The sequence below is a fragment of the Mus pahari genome, chromosome 5, assembly GCF_900095145.1.
Source record: "Mus pahari chromosome 5, PAHARI_EIJ_v1.1, whole genome shotgun sequence".
NCBI lineage: Eukaryota > Metazoa > Chordata > Mammalia > Rodentia > Muridae > Mus > Mus pahari.
Genome location: NC_034594.1, coordinates 2,487,865 through 2,498,038, shown reverse-complemented (window position 1 = coordinate 2,498,038; position 10,174 = coordinate 2,487,865).

Here is a 10,174-nt window from a genome sequence, read left to right as displayed (position 1 = left end):
TGAGTTGTTGGCCAGTGGAGTCCCATAGACCACTTGAAACATTGCATTGCTCTTGGTTACTCTCCAGAACTGGAGAGTAAGACCCTATTGCTAAAAGCGGTACGTATTTGAATCATAGGACTCTGATACTGACCTAGAGGCCTCATCCCTGCTGGCTCACTTTCATAGTGCTCTAGTACAAGTTTCTGTGCATGCTCTGGGGGGGGGGAGAAAAATTGCCAACAGTCTTACCCAGCTACACTAGTAACTGGCCTGACAAGGTATGTCCACGGGTGTGACAGTGACACAAATAGTACACAAGTAACTAACGACTTCTTACTAGGTTCCAAGGCCATCCCATAAGATGGAACTCTGGTACTATTTACTAAGCCAAAAACTCACGGCTGGCTAGGCCCTGGACCTTAGGAGAGAATCTAATACTGTTATTCTGCTAAATGAATGTTGTATTAAACTCTCTGCTAAGTTCTTACCTTTATATCCTCGACTGGGACATCTCTCCACCGTCATCAGAAAAGTTTCTTTTTACAGTCGATATAGATGAATTCAAAGACCCGTAGCTGATCAGTGTTAATAAAAGACTGAGAAGTACTCAGCTGAGTGGAACATCTATATCATACTCCCTCCTGGAAAGGCTCAAAGATCATCTCAGAAGAGGGAGTGGCAAGACTGAACAAGCCAGAAGTAGGGAATGAGACTTGCACAAGATCAAGACAGGCAAGATCCCAGCATAGTCGAGGGACGGACTCATGAAGTCCCGCCTCTAGTTGAAAAGTGATTGGCACCTGGTGGCTTTTCAAGGAGGAAGGGTGCTCTGGTTAGCTTTCTGTTGTTTTAATAAAAAAGCAAAACCAAAAGCAACTTTGAGTGGAAAGGTTCATTTGATTTATACTTTCAGTTTAAAATGCGTTATTAAGGGAAATCAGGGCAGGAGCTCAAACAGGAACAGAAGCAGAAACCCAGAAGAAAAACTCACTGGTTCACTCTCTGCCCAATGCTATTTGAGGGGGTGGGGGGTGTTGTTTTAAAGATTTCTAGTGTTCGTTATATCATCTCATACTCTGTCCTCTACTGTTTATTGTTATTTCAATTTCCTCTTTTGATAGCATTTTCCCCCTGAGGGTATTTCTGTAAATTAGAATAAATTATCTCACAAAAGAGAACAGAAAAGGCTTTGAAAGGCTCAGCAGGTAAAGAAACATGCCACATGTCTTAATCTGCTTTCTATCCCTGTGATAAAGCACTGACCAAAAGCCACTTGTGAAGGAAAGGGTTTATTTGGATCATATAGCCTGAGTCACAGTCATTGAGGGAAGCTAAGGTAGGAATTCAAGTAGGGCAAGAACCTAGCAGCAGGAGTCTTGAGGAATAACCCTGAACAGGGCAGGCACTGAGACAGAAGCCTTGGAGAAAGGCTGGGTGCTGGTTTGCTCCCACTGCTTTTCTTGGTACATTTTCTTAATGTACTCCAGAACTACCTGCCGAAAGGTGGCACCACCCACAATGGACTAGACCCTCCCTCATCAATTATCAATCACGAAAATGTCTACAGACTTGCCTACGGCAATCTGAATGGACATATTTCCTCAACTGAGATTCCTCAAGTGAGATAACTGTAGCTTGTGCCAAGTTGAAAACAAGAACCAAGCAGGACACCATGAAAGACTGGAGTCCTAAGTTTATCCACAGAATCCACCTGAAAGTAGAAGGAAGGAATGACTTCAGAAAGTTGTCTGACTTTTATCCAGTGTTTAGATCCCACGATAGCCATACCAGTACATATATCACATACACACATGCACACACACACATGTGTACACAATAAATCAAATAAAGTCTATTTAAACAAATAAAGAACAGAAGATATACCTGGTGAGGAGACCCCAAGTAGAAGTAACTGGATAGTGTGCTGTAGAAAGCACTAAAATTGGAGTCTGTGATTTAGCTTCATGTACTGTCTATATCAGTGAACACTTATAGTGCTTTGAGACTGTTCTGAATCTATACATTTTTTTAATTGGATATTTTATTTGTTTACATTTCAAGTGTTATCTCCTTTCTCGGTTTCCCCTCAGCAAGCCCCTATTTCACACCCCCCTTACTCTGCTTAGGGTCCTCCCCCACCCACTCCCGCCTCACCGCCCTAGCATTCCTCTGCACTGAGGCAGCAAGTCTTCACAGGACCAAGGGCCCATTGATGCCATATAAGGCCCCTTCAGCTCCTTCAGTCCTTCCCCTAACTCTTCCATTGGGGTGCCTGTGCTCAGTCTGATGGTTGGCTGCAAGCATCCACATCTGTATTGGTCAGGCTCTGGCAGAGCCTCTCAGGAGACAACTGTATTAGGCTCCTGTCAGCAAGCACTTCTTGACATTATCAATAGTGTCTGGGTTTGGTGTCTGTATGTGGGATGGGTCCCCAGGTGGAGCAATGTACTGGCTGGTTTTATGTCAACTTGACAAAGGCTGGAGTTATCATAGAGAAAGGAGCTTCAGTTGGGGAAATGCCTCCATGAGATTCAGCTGTAAGGCATTTTCTCAATTTGTGATCAAGTGTGGAGGGCCCCTTGTAGGTGGTACCATCTCTGGGCTGCTAGTCTTGGGTTCTATACGAAAGCAAGCTGAACAAGTCAGGCTAGTAAGTACATTTCTCCTTGGCCTCTGCATCAGCACCTGCTTGAATTCCAGTCCTGACTTTCTTTGGTGATGAACAACAACATGGAAGTGTAAGCTGAACACACCCCTTCCTCCCCAACTTGTTTCTTGGTCATAATGTCTTTGCAGGAATAGAAACCCTGACTAAGACAGGCAGTCTCTGGATGGCCTTTCCTTCAGACTCTGTTCCACTCTTTGTCCCTGCATTTCCTTTAGACAGAACAATTCTGGGTTAAAATTTTGGAGACGGGTGGATAGTCCCATCCCTCAACCAGGGAGCCATGCCTAACCTCTGGATATTGTCTCAACAGGTTCTCCCTCCCCTTTGTGGGGTATTTCAACTAATGCCATCCCCATGGGGTCCTGGGAGGCTCTTTCTTTCCTGGCATCTGGGATTTTCTGGTTGCTACCCACCCCCAGTTCCCCATCCCCCATTGCCTCGCAGCTCTGTTCAATTTCCTAATCCTCTGTACATCTCCTCCATCTCCTCCCATACCTGATTTTGCCCCTCTTTCCCCCCTTCTCCTCTCTTCCTCCCAAGTCCCTTCCACCCTCTACTTCCTTTGTTTATTTTGTTCCCCCTTCTAAGTAGGATTGAAGCATCCACTCTTTGGTCTTCCTTCCTCTTGAGCTTTATGTGGTCCATGAGTTGTATTGTGGGTATTCCATGCCTCTTGTGCTTTGAGCTTTAGTAAAGTTTATTTTTATGAATGTGGGTGCCCTTGCATTTGGAGCATAGATGTTCAGAATTGAGAGTTTATCTTGGTAGATTTGAAGTGAATGATGAGTATGAAGTGTTCTGCCTACTCTTCCTGAGTGCTGGCATTTTAGGCATGTGCCACCATGGTAGGCTTCGATCTCCAAAATTTTAAGAGACCTCGAAGTACTCTAGACTCACACTGGGGCTGTAGATAAATAGTAGGGCTCTTGCCCAGCACATACCAAATCCTGGGTTCCATTATAGATTCATTTAACAAAAAGACAAATAAACAAAATCAATGGGGGTGTGGTAGTTTGAATGAGAATGTCCCCCATAGGCTCTGGCATTTGAAGTCATGTTTCCTAGTTGGTGCTGTCTGGGGTATGGCCTTGGTGGAAGGCCAGACACTGGGGGGCTTCAAAACTTTGAGCCATTTTAGTTCATTTTCTCTGCTTTATGTTTGGAGTTTAAGATGTGAGAGCTTAGCTTGCTGTTTCAGCTACCATGTTTGCCCATCACCATGCTTTCCCGTTGTGATGGTAATGGTCTTCTGGAACCAGAAGCCCAAATAAATCTTTTCTTCTGGAAGTCACCTTGGTCATGATGTTTTATCGCAACAATGGAAAAGTAACTGATACAGTAATAGATCAGGGTGTATTTGGTGTCTTTTTTTTTTTTCTTTTTCAGAAAAGGCAGACGTGAAACTGATGACAGATCCTGATCATGGAGATTCAAATGTCCCTCATGACCTACTAAATGCTGTGTCTCATAGCACACCTTACTTTTGCCTTCCCATCTGGAGGTGAAAATCTTCAACTCTCCATGTGTTGGGTGATGGAGAAAAGCCACTGGTATGGGAAGCAGATGTTTGGTTGGGAGAACTGGTGAGAAGATATTCCTCGTCAAAAACATATTATAGCCCATGGTCTCCAAAACAAATGAAAAAAAAAGTAGTTAATGTTAATTTCTGTTTTTGTCATGGTTCTATTGTTATGAAGAGACACCATGACCAAGACCACTCTTACAAGAGAGAGAATTAAATTGGGAGCTTGCTTACAGTTTTTGAGGTTTTAGACCATGATTATCATGGCAGGGAACATGGTGACACACAAGCTCTGGAGCAGTAGCTAAGAGCTACAGTCTGAGCTCTAGGCAGAGAGAGTGTGACTGGCCTGTCACAGCTTTTGAAACCTCAAAGATCACCTCCAGTAATACACTTCCTCTATGAAGTCCATACCTCTTAATCCTTCTAATCCTATCATAGAGTTCCATTCCCTAGTGGTGACTAAGCATTTAATTACATGAGCCTTTGGAACCATTCTTATTCAAACCACCACAATATTTGATAATACTAGCAGGCATTTTGTAGATAATAGTCATTTTAACATACAGTGAGATAGATGGCTGAGTTTTCTTTAATTTACCAGCAAACAATATTAAGAAACTAAGCTAAGTTCTGAGACTATAAAGGAGGGAATCAGTGCCTTTCCCACAGGGATGGCAATACTTCTATGATAGAGAGAGCCACTAACCAGACAACAGCTGAAACATGGAATTAGAAGATAGGTCCACAACAAATAATGGCTTGTGAAGTCTATGTTTTAGAATTTACTATTCTAAATATACACTATTCTAAATATACACTATTCTAAATATAATACTATTCTATTCTAACACTTACACAGTTGAAGCAAATTTAGAAATCAATTAGTATGTTGAAAACAGTTTGGGGTATCTTCTTTGGTTTCAGTTTGCAGCACCCACTCTGTAGCCTACAACTACCCTTAATTCCAATTCCAGGGCATCCACTACCCTCTTCTGGATTCCACTGGCACCAGGGATACATTTTGTGCACATCCATACATACAAACCAAACATTCCTACATAAAATAAAATAAAATAAAATAAAATAATAAATCTTTACCAAAAGAGAAAAGAAAAAAACAAGACATGGAAGCTCATGTCTTGCAATCCTAGCATTCTGGAGGCTGAGGCAGGAGGATTGGCAGTTTGAAATCAGCCTGGACTACAGCCTAGGCTATATAGCAAGTCTTTAATTCAAAAAAACCAATCAAGGCTGGTCATAATGGTGTACATCTGTGATATCAGCAAAGAGGAGACTGAAGCAGGAGGACTAGATCAACTATTATTTTAAAATAGATACATAATTCATCTTCATATACATATGTATAAATGTGGGGGGGGGGGACAGTGAGGGAGGAGACTCAGAAATGGAGAGCAAATATCCCACTTAACACCCACTTAACAAAAAATATATATACTTTGCTAAAAAAAAAAAAAAAAAACAAATACAAAAACAAAACCTGAGTTTAGAACACACCAGTGAGCAATACAAAAGATAATTTAGGGAAGATATTAATTTGAACAAATTGAAAGTCAAGGATAATTCTTTGAGACCATGGTGACTCAGAATTAAATTAACCTATGCCTTTAATTCAATCATCCCTTCCTAATATTGCTAAAAAATGAACCTAGAACTTATGCAGGAAACTAAATAAAAATGACCATAAAAAAAGTAAAGTAAATGACAAAGATCTAGCCACAGAATGTATTAAAGCATACTGTAAAACCATGCAGGGCTGGAGACATAGCACAGCTGGGGAATTTCTTGTTTAGCATGTGTGAAATCCTGCATGTGTCTCCAGGGTCTCGGAAACTGGCTGGCCGTGGGGCTATACACCTGTAATCCCAGCCCTTAGGAGGTGGAGGCAGGAGGATAGAAGTTCTTAATTATCTGCACATGGTGAGATTGAGGCCATCATAAGATACATGACATCCTGTCTCATACAAGAAGGGTGTGCAGAAAACAAGATATTAGTATACCAGAGATGAAAAAATACCAAAAGAAAATACCAAAGAAAAATTGGGGTTTTATTGTCACATTTATTATTGTTATTATTATTATTATTATTATTACTATTATGTGGTACTGGAGATTGAATTCATGGCCTTACACATCATAAGCAAGAACTTTACCTCTGGTCATATTCCCATCACTATGGTACAATTTTTAGCACAATACTATATATTAATGGCAGAGTAATGAATAAATCATTAGATAGAGCATTCTAGGTTTGGACCCAAGTACATATAGATTTTTGCATATAGTAAAAGTTCCAGAGAGATGCAGGCATCTAAATACAGCTTGGAGGACAGTGGAAAGCTGCCCACACCCTACCCGAGGCAAAGGTTCTGACCAGTCTACTACAGCAGAGTTGTTGGCACAAGCTACTGACTTAGCCCCACCTAAAGACTGGCTGTCAGTCAAGGGACATGAGCTGCCCACAATTATACCCATAAGGCAGCTCACATCCAGTGACTGTCTGGTGCTATCATACACCTTTCTGCTCCCCTTCCCATTGTTGAACACAGTTCTAAAGAGCCATCTTTGGTCCAGCATTCATAGACTGTTCATCGCAGTCCACCTTCATCAAGGTGTGGTTTCTGAAAGTAGTCTTCAACACACCCTTCCTGTGGTCACAGCCCAGTTTCAAAACCTATCAGGAAGCCTAACCTTGAGAATATCTTTCTTCTTTTGTTGGGTCTTCCATATTATACTGGTATACATTAAAATTTGAAAGCCTTTTTTAAAAAATTGAACCTCATCAAATTCTACATCCACTAAGTCATAACTCCCATCCCTTCACGTCTGACAACCACTCTTCAGCCTTCTTCACTTGGCTTTGATGACCCAGGTGCCTCCTGAAACTGCAACCAGGAAGTGTTTTGCCTTTTGTAACTGGCACAAAATTAAAAATTTGAAATTTTACTAGAGTGGATTGGAACTCCAAATATACACCCTTAAACATTAAAACTGTCCGTCTTTACTTACAATAAGAGAAAAATAAACACGTTATACAGAAATGATCATTTTCATGTATTGGCTTTCCAAAGTTTGCTTTTCAAAAACCTGTGAGGGTTTTAGAAAGCACCTGTATATTTCTACCTCATAGAAGGAAAAAAATCTATCTAAATTAGAGATAGTATGCCTTTGGTCCCCAAATTTCTACTGCCAGGAATTTCATTCAGTAGATTCACTGTACTTTCAATACATTTTAAGGATATATATTGTAATGATAGTTCTTATAATAATGAAAGTTTTGAAACAACCTCAAGGTCTCTCCAGAGAGAAATCTTTAAACCTTTTTAAAATGGAAAATTACTTTGCACTGAAGAAACACACGTGTGAGGATTTATGAGGAGCTCTTCCTTCTCTGGGTGGTGCCTGAGTCTCTCTACAAGTTTCCGGTTGTGTTTGAGAAAACCAGTAAAGTTAGAGATTTGAAAACTTGCTGGTGAAATGCCACAGCTGGTAAAAGGTGCTTGCCACCAAGCGTTAAGACCCGAGTTTGAATCCACATATTGAGGGGTGAGAACTGGTTTCCTGCCTGTGATGTGTATGCTCGGCCCAGGGAGTGGCACTATTAGAAAGTGTAGCCCTGTTGAAGTAGGTGTGTCACTGTGGGTGTGGGCTTTAAGACCCTCATCCTAGCTTCAGATGAGGCTGTAGAACCTTCAGATGAAGATGGAGAACTCTCAGCTCTACGTGTACCATGCCTGCCTGGATGCTGCCATGTTTCTACTTTGATGATGATGGACTGAGCCTCTGAACCTATAAGCCAATCCCAATTAAATGTTGTCCTTATAAGAGTTGCTTTGGTCATGGTGTCTGTCACAGCAGTAAAACCCTAAGACACTGCCCCTAATTAATTAATTAATAATACTTTAAAAGGCATAGAAGTCAGGTGTGGTGCACGCCTTTAATCCCAGCACTTGGAAGGCAGAGGCAGGTGGATTTCTGAGTTCGAGGCCAGCCTGGTCTACAAAGTGAGTTCCAGGACAGCCAGGGCTAAACAGAGAAACCCCATCTTGAAAAACAAAACAAAACAAAACAAAACAAAACAAAAAGGCATAGAAATTGCCAAGAATATGAATGAATGTCTGACATCAGTAATCATCATTCAGAAAACTGCAAGTCAAAATGACATTGAGATAGTAGTTGAAGATGAATCTTAAAACCACTGTGCTTGGGGACAGATGTCAGACACATGACACCTCATGGTCTATGAGTCTCTTAACATGAAGTGCTTAGCTGGCCAAGTTACTAAGACAGCAGCAAGTTGTTGTCCCCAGTGCTGAAGGGTGGGAAGAGCGGGAGAGAACAGAGCATGAGCATGAGAGCTCTAGCAGAAGAAATGTGAATTATCTCCCAGAGCAGCTTTCTGCTGATGGCTGCACAGTCTGATTAATTTACTAACCATTGAACTGAATATTAACAGATAATTATACAAAATATTAAATGCCTCAAGAAGGAGGGAGAATGGGGGTATTTTAATATTCTATACTGTAATGACACATATGTATTCCATGTTGAAGAAAGCACTGCGCAAATAAAGCACTTTTTTTTTTCAAGACAGGGTTTCTCTGTGTAACTTTGGCTGTCCTGGAACTCACTCTGTAGACCAGGCTGGCCTTGAACTCAGAAATCTGCCTGCCTCTGCCTCCGGAGTGCTGGGATTAGAGTCATGTGCCAACACCACCTGGTAAGAAACCTCTCTTTAAGCTAAGTGTGGTGACACATACTTAAAATCCCAGCACATGGGAGATACGAATACGAGGATCAGAAGGTCAAGATTATCCTTGGCTAGATAGTGAGTTTGAGGCCAACCTGGGATACATATGAATCCATCTCAAAGTACAATGTACACAAACAGGAAAGTCATTTTATCCAAGTTAGAAAGAGTGGGAGCCAAGGTTTACTCCTGTGGTTTGGAACTCTGAAGTAAGGCTCAGTTGTGGCCTTTCCCGTATGGTTCCACTTTACAGTTCTATGCTAGTCAGCTGGAACCAGTTAGAATGAAAACTGAAGATTCAAAGAAAGAACAGTTCTTCTTAAAACCTAGAGTGATGCAGACTCTCCCAGAAAGAGTAAAAGAGGAAATGTCAAAGTTAGCAAAAGTCTAGCATCAGTGGCCTGAAGCATCTATGTAGTTGCACCCAGCAGGTACCTAGGCAGGCCCAATGTTAGGCCAGAGGGAGAAGGATAAACCCCGGCTGAGGTGTAAGGGCATAGCACAGAGCATCTTAGCTCAGATGGGCAAGGGAGCAGGATCATGGATATTTCTTGGAGTTGGTAAAATTTGCAATCTGGATTTGGTCTTCTTCCTAGTAGCCAGGAAGGGAGGTGGAGGGTGAGGCTTGGGCCAGTCATGAGGTGGCAAATAATGCCACCCTATATAGCTCTCTATCAGATCTGTGCATCGAGGGCAGAGCAGGGGATAACACAGAGCCCTTTGAGATAATGCTTAGTTCAATAATTTCATCTTCTTTGGCTAACTCTCAGCAGTGAGTCATGCTAAGAGTCTGAGAATTTGGCCTTGGAACTGACAAGGATGTGTGCGTGTATGTGTGTATGTATGTATGTATGTATGTATGCGTGTGTATGTGTGTGTATGTGTGTGTATGTGAGTATGTGTGTGTATGTGAGTATGTGTGTGTATGTATGTATGTATGTCTGTATGTATCTATGACAAGGTTAGCAACCGGTGGCCTGAAGCATCTACATAGTTACAACTAGCAAGCACCTAGCTATGCCCAGTGTTAGCCCATTGGGATATATATAATTCTGTGGTAAAACACCATGACCAAAAATGCACAAGCAACTAAGGGAAGATGTATTTGGCTTACACATTCTGGGAGATATGTGGGATACGTGTGTGTGTGTGTGTGTGTGTGTGTGTGTGTGTGTGTGTGTGTGTGTGTAGAAGGGAAGGTGATGAGCTAAGAGTATTTATTGAGAAGGGC